The sequence below is a fragment of the Ambystoma mexicanum genome, chromosome 7p, assembly GCF_040938575.1.
Source record: "Ambystoma mexicanum isolate Mex_15411 chromosome 7p, UKY_AmexF1_1, whole genome shotgun sequence".
NCBI lineage: Eukaryota > Metazoa > Chordata > Amphibia > Caudata > Ambystomatidae > Ambystoma > Ambystoma mexicanum.
In genome coordinates, this window is record NC_090939.1 from 221,523,618 (window position 1) to 221,542,268 (window position 18,651).

Genomic DNA, 18,651 nt, shown 5'->3' on the forward strand with positions numbered 1-18,651 from the left:
ATTTCCAGCGCCTCTGACCTCTTGTCATCGGGGAGGAAGTACAGGAGGGGAGCGATCTTGAACCACAGCTCCCAGTCGTAGCGCGCTACAATGGCGAGGGCTTTGGAGGCCTTGATGGTAGTCACCGCAGAATAGATGACCCGTCGTCTCATAGAATCCAAGTTCTTGCCCTTGCTGTCCAGAGGAGTGGCTGCTGCTGAGGAAGAAGCGCCTGAGAACTTCTTGGCCGCTGCTGACACCACTGAGTCCGAAGACGGTTGGGCCTGCAAGCACTTGGCGCAGAGTCCGGCACCCTGTACTTCTTCTCAAGGCAATCCCTCTTCGCCAGGGCTGTAGAAGGGTTCTTCATGAAAGAGAAATCTTTGTCCCGAATGTCATCCAGGAGCGTGACTGAGAGGATGGTCTTTCTCTTCGCCTCGAGTCACTGATATAAGAAGCCCTCCTTCTCCTCTGGGGTGAGCTGAAAAGGTTCCCAAGCGCTGGAGATCATCGAGTGGAACAAGTACATCTCTTCAGGCAGGGAAGATCTAGGAGGCAGAGATGGGAGGTCCCCTATCCCGCCGTCATTGCCCGTGCCCGTCGTCGTGTCAGGATCCGTCTCATCCCTCGGGGGGCAGGGGGGGGGGTGAAGAGGCGGGCGAAGGGGGGCAAGGAGGTGGAGCGTGAACTCTCCTCTTCTTGGCCAGAGGCTCCCCCATTGCCAGGGGTTAATACGGGTCCGTTGTCAGGATGGGCATCCTTGGCCGTATCTCCGAGACCAGCAAATGAAGAGCCGAGAGAATGAACACAGAGAGGTCTCTAGGAGGTAGCTGAGGTGGGGTTGGCAGCTGAGGTGGATGCGGAATAGGCAGCTGGGGCACCGGCTGTGCGCCCAGGTCCTCATTGCCTTGCTGCTCTTCCTCGGCGTCGTCGGCACGCTTGCCGTAGGGCCGGTTCCCTACGTTTTCCTCCTCCTGGATGGTTTGCAGGCAGGTGAGCTCCTCCTCAGAGGAGATATACGTATCCTGGAGGGCCACTGCACCTCCCCCCCTTTCTTCACTTTCAGAGGTGAAGGGCTCGAGGAGATGACGGGCATCTTCTCCGCCTCGGCGGCCTTTGCCAGGGACACCGCCACCCCCTCGATGGAAGGCTGGGCCTTCGTCTGGTGTACTTGGGCCTTCATGGTCAGGGCCGGAGCCTTGGCCTGCTTGGCCTTCTCCTTAAGGGGAGGGTATGTACCCCGATTCCCCATGGTCTTCTCCGGTAGGGCGGACTTGGGCCTCTCCTCGAGTTTGCCTGGACGATCCGACTTCCTTTTGGCCGAAGATCCTGAGCGTTGACTGGTGACTGAGGCTGTAGACGTCGAACGTGCCCTGGCCGCCAAGGAGCCCGTTGCAACGGCGCTCCCGGTGACAGTGGACTTGCAGTGCTTAGCCTTCTGTTGGACCCCCCGCGGGAGAGGCGCCCTCAAAGGTCTTAGAAGCCCGCTCAGCCTTCTTGGAGCTGGAAGAGGCATGCTGCTGGGATCCACCCAGAGTAGGGGCCTGGGCCTGTAGCCACTTGTTCAGCCGCCTGTGCCGATCCTTCTTCGTGTGAGGGGCCATCTAATGACAAAACACACAATCCTCCTCCTTGTGCGTCGGGTACAGGCAGTAAAGACACTCGGAATGCTTGTCGTCCGAAAAGACATTCCGCAAGACGCAGCTTGAGCAGATCTTCAACACGGGAGTTGAATCCTTCTTCTACTCTGACATGGTCCACGCGGCGTAGTCCTGATCTACTGAAGAAGTCCAGGCAAACTGAAGAATCTTCTGGAAGCCTCCATGAAGAAACACAACAAAAATTCACCCTTCAGGGACGCTGAAGAATCCATAAACGGGTCCCCGTTAATCCGATAGGTTGATTGATGGAGCACAAATAGAGTAATACTCTTCCAAAAAGAGAAAAACACAGGAAAAGCTTGAGAGGTAAACACGAGGACTCCCAACAATTGAACATGCAGTAAAGAGCGGTAGTGGCGGCGTGCTGTAGCGGGAGAGTGAGAGAGTAGACATACTAAAACACTGGCTCATCAAGATACGTGCATGCACCCCACTGACCGGCCTAGCGGCATATTGACTGCGGCAAGCTTCGTGGGTGACAGAGAGGACAGGGAGGCTGCAGCTGAGGTCCCGCCGGGGCATGGGTGAGCTGGCGAACCCCTGCACGAGATAGGCTATGACCCCGATGTAGCCGAGGACCCGTGACTGTGCCTCAAGCATCCGAGCAGCTCCGTTTCACAGAGGACAGCAAATGACTGCGCAGCGGGAGGCTTGTGTGCAGCGATCCCTGGCCCGCTGACACCAAAGATCTGGGAGACAGCGCCGGGCTGTGAAGGTACGGAGTGGGGGAGCGGCGCAAATTGACGGGGGTATTGGAAGGCATGGTGCAGGCCGCCCGACCCCTGCTCCCACAGGAGTGAGGTGCAGAGGCAGTGAGACGTGGCGGGAGCGGACGCAATACTAGCGTGCTGATCTGCACAGACTAGCTCGCTCTCGCTCCCTGCAAACGGTGCGGCCGGCAATGAACCTGCTGCAGGCCTCCCAAGCTGCAAAGGGGCCATCACGACCTTTATGTCCGCACTGCTTGCCCCCTGGACGTTCACAGCTTCACAGAGGCCACCTACGTAATGGTTTCTGATAGTCATCTATAGCTGCAGGCAAGTGTATGTTGTGAAGCAAATTGAGGAAGATCTATCTGGCCAGGCCCAAGAGGTTTGGGGGTCCCACCAGAAACTAAGACAGTCAGAGTTTACAGCATCAGACACCAAAACTACAGAAGACCACAAAAAACTGTCTTAACAGCACCCACCCTTTTGGGCGGCTTGGGTTGGGAGATGAACCCCTCGCCTGCTCAATTCAACCCTTTCATAATTGCATGGTGACGACTACTGCCATTCTCCAAACACTGCAAAGACGTTGGTGCTTAAAGCAACCCACGCACGTACTTCCTGTAATGCCTAAAACAGCAGGGAAGGGGAAATTGCACAGAATTAAGGCCTTTCTAACAGCTCAGGCAGCTGAACCCCCGCAAATGCAGACAGTGGAGGCCGACATCCACCAGGCCCCAGCAACACCAAGAGTCTCAAGCATGGTGCTCTCCAAAAGCGATCTTGAAGAGATGCAGGGTTGCCTCAAACAGGATATCACCCAGGAAATAAAATTAGAGATTAAAACCTCCAAGGACTCCCTCACTGATCTAAATGCACATCTTGGAGGTCTTGAAGCCAGAGTCAATGATTTGGAGAACATAACATGCAAGCAAACGCATGACAGTGAAGAGCTCCCAGAGAGAGTGAGAATTATTGAAGAGCACTTAGAAGACATCTGGGCGAAGCAGGCGGACCTTGAAAATAGATCGAGGGGGACTAATGTCCGCCTCCGAGGGATCCCTCGACACGTCTCTGATCAGGAACTCCCAGAATATGTAAGCGCACTGTTTAGGTCCTTAATGTGCCTTTCGACCTCAGATGCAATCATATTGGACAGGACCCACCGCGTATACTCTTCTGCTGAACAGAAGCGGAACCTACTTCCGGAAATAAATAAAGAATAATTCTTCCATAAGAACATGAGTAATTTGGCACTTTTTCCACCAGAAGGAAGAAATCATGGTGGCAGCTAGGAAAACAGAGCCTGTGCAATTCCACGGGTCAACACTAAAGCTGTTTCAAGATCTTATCCCATACACCCTTGCAAGCTATAGACGCCTGAAGAAGGTGACGGCGTGGCTGCAAACTAAAAAAATCTGCTACCGCTGGTGATTCCCATGCAAACTTACCTTAGACCTCCATAGCCAACACTACTCCTTTGCTTCAGAGGACGAAGCTAAAGAGCTAATGGCTGAAAGAAATAACGATGCCGCCTCAGGATCTGGGGATCAAGAGATGACAGACCCGGACTTGCACCCCACGCCAAAACACAAACGGAGAAGGCCCAGGGGCTGGCGGCGACTGCGATGGAAACCATGGATCTGCAACAAATATCTGACGGTTCTGCCCCACATCACACAATGGAAACCACAGAATCTGCTGAGGGCCTGGCGATTCTCCGCTGACCCGAGATGCCTTGAAACTCCGGGACTGGGGAGAGCAATACGGTCTCTTGAGGACTGGCAAATCTGTGGCCACCCATGACTAAGTGCTGTAACGGGAAATCGCCCATCTGGAAAGAATATTGCGCTGCTCCCCAGACAGATTCTGCAATCTGCAGATGACACAGGTCAGCAAACTGAAACCACGGGACGCGCGTAGCCGCAGCAAATCTCTGGCGATCTTACCAGACATCAGGAAATGGAAACCACAGAATCCTCTGAAAGTTCGGCGGCTATCCACTGACACGAGACGTCTTTAAACTGTGAGACTAGGGAGATTAATGCTGACTCTCTGAGCTGGCAAAGCTCTGGCCATTCACGGCTCAAGTATTGTACAGGGAAACTTGGAAGAATATTGTGGGAATCGCCAGATATCAGTTGCATTCCTGCAGATGTCAATCCAAGAAATGGGGACAATGGAAGGCATTGAGCCGTTACAAATCCTTGGCAGCCCTACACCTCAGCAGGAACTGGAAACCATGGAATCCGCCAAGAGTTCAGCATCTCCCTGCTACCCTGAGACATCCTCAAACTTTGGGATTAGGGAGATCAGTACTGACTCTCTGAGCTGGCAAAGCTCTAGCCATTCATGAACTGGGAACTGCAGCGGAAAACCGCCCATCTGGGAAGAACGTTATATTGAGCGCCAGACAATAACTGCAATCTGCAGAGGATGGAGGACATGAAAGATAGCAATTTTCGGCGCCCTGAGCGGATTATGCCCGCTACTGTTGACGGCTTGTTAATTTTGGTTAAGAAAATGAGATCATTAGGAGCCTCTTATATAATGGTTTGTAGGTTTATTTTAGTCCATCACGCTTTCTGGGCACACTACCACAAGGCCTTATGGGCCCACACACAACTTACCACTCATATCCCATTGAGCGGTTTTTGGTCATCGTGGAGGGCCTTCAGCTAGACCCCTTCGCCACACCACCACATTACCTCATATCTACATGCAAATGTAACACCCAAGCCTGGGAGAAAGAGGGTGGGGGAACTTGGAGAGGGCCCTTGCTTGGAGGGAAGAGGTTAATATAGCATGTTACAAAGGCTTGAGCAATCTCAGAATGGCGAACCCGGATGTTAAATGCCTTACCCTCAACGTTCAAGGCTTCAACTCTCCCCTGAAGCGCAACGCATTATTCCACAGAATGGCGATGTTTGATTCTGCAATCTTGTTTCTCCAAGAAACCCACCTCCAACCTGCAGATGAGTTTCACCTTAATAATAGGCTTTATCCCACAACATGTTCCGTCTCTAGTGGCCTGAAGAAATGCAGGGTCGCCATTCTAGTGCGCAAGGGCACCCCCCCTAAAAGCGCTGAAGGTGGTGCGGGAGGGGGAGGCAGGTTTGTTTTGGTGGTATCAATGCTTTGTGGACGCAGGGTGACCATGATCTCACTGTATGCTCCAAACGCCCTGCAGGAATCATTCTTACCTCACTATCCAAGACTCTGATGGAACACGTGGAGGGAGAACTGATTCTGGGCTTGGACTTTAACTCTGTGATTAACCCCTTAGTGGATAAGACATTGCCCCGAACTGCTAATAAGAAAAATGTCACAGCCCTTACCACGCTATTGCAGGAGCATTCACTTATTGAGGCATGGTGGTTTTTCCACCGCGAAGAACTGAATATACCCTCTTCTCGGCCGTACATAGAGGATTCTCTAGACTGGATATGTTCCTTATGTCTGACACTTTGATACCCTTGACAGTCGATATCGAAATTCTCCCAAAAGCTCTGTGGGATCATAGCCCAGTAATACTATCTCCTCCATAGGTAACCCCACCGTCCCCCAGCCAATCTGTCGACTAAATGATCTTTTACTGGAAGACCCCCTGTTTCGAACTCACATCTCAGAAGCTATAAAGGTATACTTTAATGAAAACGACACCGGCAGTGTGGGATACGGCACAGTTTGGGATGCGGGTACGACAGTAATCAGGGGACACTATCGAGCAGGCTGCAAAGAGGGTTAGGGTCAGAAGGAAGCTACAGGCCCAGCTAGAGGGAGAAATCCACAGACATGAGGAAATACATAAAGAAAGGGGATCACAGCGCTCCCTCAGAGATCTACGATTGGCAAGGAAAGCGTTAAAAGCACACCACACGGGAAGAGCAGCACATTTCATGTTGCTCACAAAGCAACATTTCTATACGAAGGGGAACAAAGCCAATAAGCTATTAGCGGCTAAACTGAAAAAGCAATCAAAACGAAATCGTATAGATAGCCTTCGGGACGGCACTGGCAGATGTGTTTCCTCAGAGGAAGGTAAACTCCAAATTGTTGAGGCCTTTTTCGGGGACCAGGCTGCCCCCCATATCGCCGGTTCACAAACCACCCAAAAATGTATACTAAACTCACAGCTGCCTCAAGTCCCACAGACTCTCTGCGACCCCTTGGAGGAACCTATAACCGCCAAGAGGACGAATGCGCAATAAGATCCCTCCCCTTCGGGAAAGGCCCGGACGGCTTTACAAATAAATTCTATAAAACTTTTAGTACGGATTTAATACCCCCACCTTACAAAACTCTTTAATTTTTCCTGGGATTTAGGATCAGTTACACGGTCCAGAGCAGAATCTGCCACGATTCTGATCTTGAAACCGGGGAAAGACCCTATAGAATGCGCGTCTTACAGCCCTATAGCTCTGCTCAATACAGACGTGAAGATCTATAGTAAAACCATAGCCCGTCGTCTCGGAGAGGTCCTTCCACTAGTAATAGATAAGGATCAGACAGGTTTCATTCAAAACCGGTCTGCACATGATAATATTTGCTAGGCAATTGACCTGATAGCCCTAGACCCCAAGATCCAGGCAGCCTCTCGCTCCTGTCCCTAGATGCCCATAGGGCGTTTGATAGCATGTCATAGGAATACCTGAGATTAGTCCTAAAGGGGTTTGGTTTTGGCCTGAAGTTCTTCAGACTGATTCTCTCGAATTTCCAAAAATCCCATCAACCCGGTGCGGGTCAACTTTCAATGGTCATCCATATAGCTCTAGGTAAGGGAACTAGGCAGGGTTGCCCCCTATCTCCATTGGTATTCTTAATGGCAATGGAACTCTTGGCACAGCAGGTCCGCCTTCACCCAAATATCCAGGGTTTCGAATTTGGAGGACAATGTCACAAAATCGCGTTCTATGCGGATGACGTGCTGTGTTTCCTAAATGATGCTCTCAGATCTCTCCCCGTCCTTATGGACTTGCTAGCCAAATTCGCAGTGATTTCTGGATTCACGGTGAACCCTGCAAAATCAATGGGCATGGGCCTGTCGGAATCCCCTGCCACTTTGACCACCCTCCAGAGAGCATTCCCCTTCCATTGGAGGACCACAGACATCCCATATCTGGGGGTACGCCTGACCCCAACATATGCAGGGCTGATGAAAGCCAATATTCCCAACCTCCTGAAAGAAGCCAAAGACTGCTTACAAAGATGGACCTCACAAGAGGTATCATGGCTCGGACATATCAGTGCAGTTAAAATGTCTCTCCTCCCAAGGCTGCTATACACGTTTCATGCCCTACCAATAATGATCCCAGAACGGGACCTTCTCGAGCTACCGAAGGAAATAGGCCAATTTGAATGGTAAGAGGAAAAACAAGACTCCCTCGTAAGCTCCTCACAAGGGGAACAGCGCAGGGTGGCTTGGGGCTCCCTACAATCCTGCGATATTATCGAGCAGCCAAAGTAGCTGCAATTTCTGAGTTGGGCAGACCAAGCCGAATCACCCAAATGACACGGCATTCAGCAGACAGCCACTAATTTCCCCTTGAAATACCTTCCATTTCTCCCATGGAAGCGCATAACCAACAGGGCCCCCTCTTGCTCACCACAACAGCAATGCTCAGATGCTGGGATAAAGCCTGTGTGCAAAGAGGATTCACATTGGGCCTTGGCTCCCTCTCGCCTATCACTCAGAACCCGGCCTTCACCCCAGGCCTCCAACCAGATTCTTACCGTCTCTGGTCAACGGGAAAACCTCAGACTACGAGACCTTGATGAAAATAACATACCCCTAACTCTTGAACAATGCAAAGAAAAATTCAAACTTCCGGAAACGGAAAGATTCAGATATATACAGCTTCGCCAGTGGGTAACTAATCCGACCGTAAGACAGGCAGCCACAAGGACTCCAACGGGTATAGAAATAACTACCCTGGAAGTACAACAATCCCATAGAATAGCCGCCTGCTACCATATCCTGGAAAATATCCCGCCGGAAGAGAAACTTCCCTACTTGACAGCATGGGAGAGGGAACTGGGGGTGGAGATTTCCTGGGAATCTTGGCAAAGGATATGGGGTAGAGCCTACAGGACTTCCCGCTGCACTTCTGTGAGAGGGGGGACCCTTAAAATCTTGAATCCAGATTACCTAGACACATGTTGGCACAGGGGTGGGGGGGAGAGGTGACCTAGCTCACCTATGGTGGCATTATCCGATAATACAATCTTTCTGGCTGGAGATAAGATCCAAGATTAGAGAGATCTCTGGCACCTTGCTCCCCATGGACCCACAAATCTTGCTGCTGGGCGACGCTCCCGAGGATGGATCCTTCCCAATGTCTGGCCCCAGGGCTGAACTGATCTCACAACTAGTGTCAGGCAGACCGACTTACACAGACTCGATTTTGGAAAGACAGAGGGACTACACATAGCGTATTGGTGGGTAAAAGTTTGAGAACTGCTGGGGATGGAAAAGCTCACAGCCACGATTGAGGGGAAGCTGCCAAATTTCACCCGCATATGGGGACCGTTGCTAGACTACGTGGCTGAGAGGGAACATGTGTTTTTCCAGCCATGACTTGTGAAATACCTCCTGAATTTGTGATAATAGAAGTGGTGTACATGATTTGAGCAGGCTGCACTTAATGTGGTATAGAGTGGTATGTGCGTTTTTTTTCTTTTTTCTTTCTCTTTCTCTTCTCCTTTCTTACCTCCTTCTCCTCTTTACCTTCCGGACCCATACTATCTACTTCTAACCTGTTCCCGCAGGCGTGTTAATGGTTTTACGAGAAACAGTGTATTGTTGGATGTTTCTCATGTTGATCGAGATTTCAATAAAAAATAACTTGGAGGGTCGCGGGGGGGAATATCTGAAGATGGCTGCCAGAGAAGGGGCTTAGGCGGAGGGCAGACATTGGCTGGGGGCAGTATGACCCAGAGTTCAGTGATTGGTTATTAGGAGAAAGACAGTTCAGAAATTAAACTGAAACAGATTTTTTCCTTTACCAGAGGTTTCCAAGCCTGACGATGGGCAATATTCAGGAGCATGTGAATCCATATCAGACTCCATGCTAGAGAAGGGCCTTTTGTGACGGGAAGAATTGGAGGCAAGTCGAACATTACCACTGGGAGCCTTAGCAGGAGGATGGACTAATAAATCACCCACTCTCCCTGCCAAGACAACTAGCTGGTCCTTGAGTTTAAATTCGGATGACAAAACAGACATTCAACAATAGCAGCAAGTGGGCTCTCCTGGCCGGGAGTTGGAACAGACTCCTTGATCGCACCTACAAGATCACTGTTGATATCGGGGGAACAATCCATCTCAGAAGGGTTAATCTGCAGGCCCACCTCACAAGTTGAATGGGGCCTTCCATGAGGAGCTAACCCCTGCTCCTTCAGCGGAAGAACTCAGAGAGGCTTGCTTTGTTTCTTGCGGGCCCCAACGTGCCAAGGTGGGTCCTTGTTAGTGGAAGGATCAGCAAACCCGGTAACCAAAGAACAATTAGTCAGGGGCTTATAATGATTTGATAAGGGCAGCAAGCAGGTGTGCCAGATGATCTTTGGCCTGTGAGATGTGACCCTCCAGCTCCTTTGCCGGAGATAACGGGATATTAGCTTTACAAAGGGCCTCAAAGGTGATGGCCTCAGGGGGGTAAGGGGAAGAGATGCCAAGTGAATGCGGGTATATTTCAACAATTTCTGGATCATACTCCTCTGTGGCCCTATGGTTGCCGTCGCCCTCTTGATCAGATTTTTGGGCTACCTTGAATGGTGCCAAATGATCTTCCTTGATGATACTAGGTGTCAACACTCGTGCATTAGTGGCTGCACTAGAATCACAAAAATAAATGTAGTCATCACATTTAGAGGCAACACGATTTGACGTGGGTACATGGTCCTCACTCCCCAATTAGAAGGTTGATCATCAGAGATTGGCTTTAGCATTCGGGAACTTTTTTTTTGCCTGCCCCCGCAATGAGACACTCTGCTTTTCTTTTCGCCATTACCTTGGAGATGCTTTTAGCCTTTATCTTTGTTGCCTGCAGATCATTCTACGCATTTGCCGTCTTTCGTCCCTCACCCGAGATCTTAAAGTTCTGTCCAGGCAAATGCACCTAGGATACTCATAAACTGCTGGTGTACCAGTATGCCGTAGCGATACCTCCCTCTGTCCGCTCACAGGGAGCCTGAGGTGCTGGCACGTCGGGAGGGAGATGCACATAGCTACGAACCCTGCAGGAAGAGAGGCAGCTTCTAGGGTCAAGCTGTGGGCCAGCTAGCAGACACTATCCAGGGAGGCTCAGTTATAGCAGTTATGGCAACTCCTGCTCCGGGAAGCGCTGCGAGGTGCAGGTTTGCACTTGCTGCCGCGCGTACAGGAATAGGAGCTTGCAGAGATTTTGGCAGACAACCTCATCTTCAGGCTTCCAGAGCACCCCTTGCCCGTCTTTCCTGTGGGTTCCAACACCACTGCCACCACTATCTCGGCTGCTTCATTGCTACAGTCAGCACATCCAGCACCAGGCGGGTCAGAGGAAGGAGCTCCGGTCTCAGGTCCGGGCTTGGATCTGCACCGTTGAATTACCTTCACCGTCAGGAGCAGGCAGGACCACTACGACCGGCCATCAGAATGCGTTAGAGGAAGGGCCCACGTAAGCACCAAATTGAGGTCCCAAGCAGGAACCACAAACAGCGTTGGAAGAAATCCATTTACAAGGGTTTTCAGAAATCGGGCCACCTTTGAGAGTGTAAATAAAGAGCCATGATGCGGTGACCTCAAAAACAGACAAAGCCGCCAAATAACCCTGGACCATGCCTATCTGAAGGCCTGAAGAGGCCAAAGAAAGAAGACATTTCTATCATTGTGGTAGTGGGGCCTGGGATGGGGTCCACCTCGCGATACCTACACCACACCTCAATTCTTCTCCAACTGCATGAGTAAAGGAACCTAGTGGAAGGCCTTTGTACAGACTGCAAGAGCCCAAGTATCTCTTCATAGGAGGTGTTAGGAAAGATTCTCTTTACTGCACCTTTCCTTCCATCTTTATGGAACCCCTAAACTTTTTGCCTCAGAGGCCAGGAAAATCCTTATAAGGACTTCCAGTGCCCGGGAAAGTAGAAGCTTTTGGCGAACTACTGGAGGGCTATGTGTGTTTGCAGGCATGATGTGGGCTGGGTCAGTCTGACTCCAATTCACATACTGGTTCTGAGTGGTATGCATGAATGTTCCTGCCAGTGGTCCTGAGTGGACCATTGCTGGGGGGGGTGTGTGTGGGCTAGTCATATTGGCTAGTGGGAATTACAGCTTGGACCTGGCTTTTAGGATAAGAAGCAGAACCCTGCAACCATTCTTCAGAGATCCTGGAGAAACCTGAAGGAGGCCTGGCAACCAACTTCTGCTGGAGTCCTGGTCGAGCCCTGTCTTGCTCGTGATCTTTAGTAGTCTTGTGAAGGTGCTACGATGCTTGGAGTAGAGGGACTATCTATTCCAGACGTCTGCTCGGTGCCCTCCCAAAGACAACCTTCGGAAGTGCCCTGGAACCGTCATGTGGCTATCCAGCTTTGTTTTTGCGCAAACGTGCTACCAACGTCACTGCACCGAGTTTCGGCCTGAAAGATTTCCCTCCTGCAAAATTTCGGCATCCTAGCACAAAGGGTACCAGAGATAGACCAGAAAGTCTGACTGCAGCTACCGAGTCCTGTGGCATCGCTGTGTGCCGTGTGCACCGTCCGAAAACTGCTTACCTAACCAGAGTCCAGTCCTGAGAGGGGTGCTCCATCAAGTGTTTTTGCATTGTTCCAGTGAGAGTCCTTCCACCAGCAAAAGACACCAACTGGAGTGGAGCTCGAACATGCAACCCCTGGAAATCGAGGACCGTGGATTTCAGAGGGAAAATCAATGTAGAACACCCTTCCTTTGTTCTACCAAGTCTGGGGAAGATTCAGAGTCTCACTCTCTGTCACCAGGTTGACAGGAGTGAGACAAGAATTCTATTACTAAGAGTTCACTTTTAGTAGTGAACTCCTTGCTTCCAGAGACAAGGCCTCGTTTCAGTAGCCCCTTGACTCTGGAGACCTCAGGCAATAGGATGCAAGTGGTGATTGCCAATCAAAATCCGATATGCCCTTGTGCCAACCCAGAGGCAATGACTACCAAGTCAGTCATTGATACCACACTGAATGACAGCTACAGAGATAGCTTCTCTGCTGCGGTCAGTAGTGGTCAGACCCAGTGGAGGGATGGTGAAGTGAAGTGTCATTGAACCGTTAACCACTGGATGGCCCGAGAGAGATCTGTCAGATCTCTCAGGAGTTTGATTGGAGCTCTCAGTGAGCCCCAGAGAAGAAGGTGGGACCTTCTCCTGTCAAACCTGTTCTGTAAATCCCTGACTGTCAGTGGTCTGGGCCTTGCCATGTTTCACAGCTTGACCAGGTAAACTATTCTCAAGGCTTCAGTGAACCTGGAGAGGTTGCCATACAGTTTCCTGGGAATAGTATGGTGGATGTTATTTTCAAAGATAAAATTGAAGCCCTGCTTAAAGCTCAAGAGCGGGAGCCAGGGAAATCTGTTAGTATTCCTGCTCTGTGCTAAAGCAGCCCTTCTAATGGCTCCAGGGAGGATGCCTAGTGTCTCCTCACCTGACCCCACATCAGCAAGGTGAGCTGGAGAATTTGCTGAGGCAATCTCCCCTCTTGTTGTCACCGACACCCTTCATAACAAGATGGTGTAATCCAGACTGTATTCTGGGAACAAGTGAACCCACCAAGATTGTGTACTTTGGGGGCTTAGAACCAACAGAAAGTTTTGACAGTGGGTGTGAGATCCACCCTTTGTTGAAACAGAGTGTCTGAACATTCTAGCTGTCAAGAGTTCAGTTCTGAGGAACTGGAGGGATATATAGGTAAAGCCAGGTTTGGATTCTGTATGTACACTAGAGCTCTGTGTTCTGTCCCCAAGACAGAAGCACACTCTTCACTGAGAGGTAACACCTTACTGGATCAGCTCTGTTCTGAAAAGTACAGTTGCTGTTATGATCTCTCTGCACTGTATGGCAACATATTCCTGTCAGTCTATGCTGAGGAGGAGACCACAGTTCAGCCTTTTCAGAGCATTACTTCAGTGTATGGACTTCTGAATTGGTGGCTGCAACTGACACCTGTCAATTGAGCTTAGCCCCTGTTCTGAATGGGAAAGTGGTGAACCGGGACAGCCGACCAAGCCCTTTAAGACGAGGTAGCAATACTTTGGGATGAATGGGGATGCAGAAGATACTCAAACATCAATAATCAAAACAACTCAGGAAATTGGCAAAGTTGACTGTTTTAATGTCAATTATATAAAACAGGGAGTACAACAGACATCAACGGACGTCTCACAGCATGATCTCAACGAAGTTCATAAAAAAAACATTACTTTTATAGCACAAACTCGTCATTGCTGACGTCAACCTACGTGGCAAACTACAAAAACCTAGTGGCAAATGTGAAAGGCTTAGAGGGAACCGCTAAGTGTACGTTCCATACTAGTATAAGAAAGTTATAGGGTCTCTAGCATCAGGTGGGGCACCTAAGCCCTCCTCTCAAATAGGTCACTTTGAACGTCACTAAATACATGACGTCCCATTGGTTACACAAACTATAGGACCCTTAATTACGCAGCCCCCTATAATTGGTTGCCACGCTAACATCCGTCAGTACTTTTCCACCTACGTTAGCATCACGCAGGCTGGACTTCCAGGTGCTGGTGGTTTGGTCTTGACCATGGCTTCCCATCAATTAGCATATCACCGGTCTGCATGTCAATTAAGGGTTTGGGCTCGGCCTTGGAAATGTTCCTTGCTCTGGAGAATACGAGGGAGTGGAGGTTAGCTCTGTTGCCTTGCGTAGGTGTGGTTCATGGCGTTTGTCCAGCTTCTTCCCACCACATGAATGAAGACCACAAGTTTGAGCTCTGGTGCATTTCAAATACTATTATTTAATGAACCTCTGACATATTCCTTATTTTCGTGCACGTCTTCTGAGCGGGAGTTTCATTCTTTCACATGTCTGATTCTCCCAGCCCTACATGACCTTGGCTTCTTGGGGCTGGACCAGCCTCGACCTTTTGAGATTCACTTCTGTCATTCAATTGCTTTTCAACTGCGACACACTGGAAAAAGGCCTTCCTTTCTCGGCCCAGCTCTGCTATAACATGTAGTGGAATCATCCATACTTTACTTGCTCCTATATGCATATACATTGTCGCTTGCCGCAGTCTATTCGCTACTTAACTAGCCTCAAAAATACTTTGTCTGCTTGTGTTTCTTTGCATCTGTACACGTGTAAAATAGCTTGATATCTTTATCATTTCGGTAGCATAAGCCTCTTATCTCAACAGGTCACTCATCTTTGACACTTTTTGATGCCTTATAGAATATCTACATTCTCTTGTCTCTGCATGTCTTCTAGGTGTGTCAGTATTACTTTGAGTGACGTCCCCAATCTGGTCTTATGCTTTCCTTTCATGCTTCTTCTGGGATTTCATTCAAATTGCCATCATACTGTCTTGTATGCAGGTATGGCTTTCTCAATGGGAACCTTGCTTCCAGGATTCTTCTTGTTATCAGTATTTTAAAGGTGCTACGACCCTTGGAGTAGGACACCCTTCCTTTGTTTTACCAAGTCTGGGAACAATTCGGAGTAAGGGGGTAAGTTACTGAGCTTTAAACCAATTTTAGCTAGGGATCATCTCTGTGGACCTTTTTGTGTACAATACGTGTCTAACCTTTCCTATGCAGGAGTATTTGATTTGTATTTTGCATTTGAACTCAAGATCCACACATATTGATTAAGAGACTCTAGGCTTGGGTGGATCACCTGCCCTTCCAGCTGGGATAGGTGGTCAGGCATCCGAGGAAACTGAGGAGGTGGGCAGATGGGCATTTCCGGAAGGTCTGCCTGCCATGTTCTCCTCACCCAGTACGGGGAAATCAAGATCATGGGTGTCCAGGAATGCTCCTATAAATTGGAGCTTCCATGTTGGTGTGACCCGGGACTTCTGGAAATTCGGGAAGAACCCCAGACTGAAGCAGTGAGCAAGTATCCTAGAGCAGCATCAATACCTGCTCTGGAGACCTTCCTCAGATCAACCAGTTGTCCAGGTAAAGGAATACGTGGACGCCGGATTTCCTGAGGTGAGCTGCCACTACTGCCTTCAGCTTGGCAAAGATAGTGGGCGCTGAGAATAGGCCAAAAGGTAGCACTCAGGACTGATAGTGAGTGTCCCCCAAAGACAAATCTCAGGAACCGGCTATGCTTTTGGTGGATCGGCACATGGAAACGGTCATCCTGAAGGTCCAGCGACACCAACCAGTCCTGTAGTTGTAGAGCCTGGAGAATTTCTTGCAACATCACCATCCTGAACTTTTCCTTTCTTCAGAAGCTTGTTCAAAGCCCGGAAGTCCAGGATGGGATAGAGCCCTCACCCTTTCTTGGGTAGCAGAAAATAGTGAGTACTATCCAGACCCTCTCTCTTAAGGTAGTGCTCTTCCACTGCACCCTTTTAAAGGAGGGCTTTCAGTTCTTCCTGGAGCTCCTGTTCCGGTTGCTGAGGAGGGTGTGGTGGCTTGTCGGGTGGTCTTTTAAAAGGTAGGAGGCAATATCCCCATCTGACGAACTGCACAGTTATGTCGGGATGGGTGAAACGCCTCTGGCCCTGCTTGACCTGTGTTAGCTGCGCTTTCCTCTTAAAGGGAATATACCGCCAATAACCTCTGCCTCTTGAAGAAAGGTGCAAGAGAAACAGAAGGACTGTTTGGTGGGCTGTTGCACGGCAAGACCCAAGGACTTTGCAGTACGTTTTGACTCTGAATTTCTCCAAAGATTCATTGGCATTAGGCCCAAACATGTGATCGACATCTAACGCCATGTCACAGAGGTGGCTCGTACGTTCATGGAAATACCAGAGCTGTGGAGGTATGCTGTCCACCTAAGCATTGCAGATGTTCCCATGGCACGACTTACAGAAGGAACATGCTATTTTAACTCCTGTTCTCCAGCGTGGGTCTAGCATGGATTCACATGCAAACCAAATAATAACCTTCTGTCAGGTTATAGTCATCGGAGCTTGTGTATATTCATGGGGATCTCCTCAGAGACCCTTCCAGACTTGCCTGAGACACTGTTCCCACCCTGAGGAGAAAATCCGTAGGAGGCAGCAGCTCCCTCAACCTCCCTGAAACCTTAGGGAAAGAGGCGACAATGGGAGCCTGTTCTTGCATAGGTGCATTCGAATACGCCGGGGGCGCAGCCGTCTGCACGCATGGAGGTAAAGACACTCATGGCAAAGCCGTCTTCAACGAGTACACCAGGGTCGTAATGGCCCATCCCATTGCTGAAGTAATGATGGTTGTCTATGTCGTTGACGGGCCCGACGACAGGGCTGTCGGTGGGATGGCAGCTGTTATGGTAGTCGACTAAACATAACTTGGATGACAAAGTGGCCGTTGTCCACAGCAGATCAGGCCAGTGACCTCCTTCGGTGTACGAGTAATAGTCCTTTGGCAAGTGGTCATCATCACAGCTCGTATAGATGTATGGAGACATCCTTGGCGGCATGGAGAACTCTGTCGAAGGCAGCGGTTACCTAGTAAAGACCGATCCCACCGGGAAGGTTGAGACTATATGCGCCTGTGTCCTGACAAGAACCTCCTCCATGGCCTTGGGTGGAACAGCCGCGGAGGCAGGGACACCAGTGGAGTCGCTGTTGTCTTGACCGTAGAAACCACAGTGGTAATCGCGCCTCCCTTTGATAAAGTAACGACACTCGTCGACAGGGCTGCCGAAGGGGTCGATACAGATGATGCAGTCGTTGTCGATCTGTGGTTCTCAACAGTGCTGTGGCTTTCGATGAGGTGGAAGCCTTAGCCGATGAAGCTGTCAACGAAGTCTTGCACTTGGTGGACGATGAGGCCGTCGACAGGGCCTTCAATGGCCCCGAAGACCTCTCCTTCGTAGCCTTGTCCTTGGACGAAGCTCTGTGCTTCGAGGGGGCCAACAAATTCATCACAGAAGGTACTCCCAACACTGGCAGCCTCACTGTGGACTGCAATGGCGACTGGGAATGGGTCTGTCCCAACTGGGTCCCGCAGTCACAGAGACCCTTGTGGGACCAGTAGCATGGTGCTTGGCCTTCTTTTGGACCCCCTGCAAAGGGGCATCCTCAAAAGAGCTCAACCTCTTCTCAGAGGGAGCATGTTCATGGGACCGCCCCGGTCCTGGTTGAGGGATTACCAAGCCCACAGGACGTATCGGAGGATGCACATTTCGCACAGAGTTTGAAGAGACTCCTCTTCTCCTCAGACATCGTCAAGACCGAAGCAGGCTCAAACCTGGGTCTTCCCAAATTTAAAGTAGAACCAGTGATGAATGTAGATCTTCGCCGGCAATGGATCCCAGCTACCAGTAGCCTAACAGTCGACGATGGAAAGAAACGGAGAGAAAAATAACAAATTTATCAGAAAAAAAAACATGTAAAAACAGCTAAATACTCGAAGAGCAATTCAGGGGACTCCCAAAACCGAAATGTGCGGTAAAGATCTGAAGATGGCCACCAGGGGCGGAGTTTAGGGAGATGACTGTCATTGGATAGGGGTAGTATGACCCAGAGGACAGTGATTGGTCATAGAGGAGACAAGCAGTTTTCAGGCTAAAGTGAAATAGCTTTTCTTTTTACAGAGGATTCCCAGCCTGACGACGGAGAATAGTCACAAGCATGTGCATCCATGCAGACCCCATGCTGGAGAATAAAGTGAAACTATATTAAATCCATCATGTATTAATGGTCGGAAGGCAAAAGAAATATAAAATAAAAAGCAATAATTATTTAATTAGACATGGTAATCAGATGTACTAATTGACTGCACTTATTCTTATTTCCCCTTTCTTGTTGAATTGAGTTTAACATCTGAATGTATTAATTGTTATCTTTATACTAATTGTAACACAATATTTGTTTACTCTTTTCTTGTTTTCAGATATTATGTCAACACCAAAGATCGCACTTTTATTTAAAAAAGTTTTTCATTTCACATTTTTTGAATGAATTAATTTAATTCATGAAGTTGTTCACACCATAAAAGAATACGTGACCGTCTACTCGAATGGGTCCAACAGAGCGCGACGCCTCCTTTGAAATATTTTTCTCAATGTTATTAAAACTTGTACTACAGCGGGGACTTCATTTACATATTGTTGACTACTTTTGACCCCCGCACAGCTGTCCACAGGGGCACCCTCTAGGTTAAGTAAAGTAATATTCTAAA

General features: G+C 49.5%; 1 protein-coding gene across 2 annotated transcripts in view; it reads right to left on the reverse strand.

The window, feature by feature from the left end:
• Nucleotides 1–18,651, reverse strand: part of TTC3 (tetratricopeptide repeat domain 3) — a 2,698,168-nt gene that overhangs the window by 1,336,262 nt on the left and 1,343,255 nt on the right. The gene's annotated exons all lie outside the window — the stretch shown is intronic.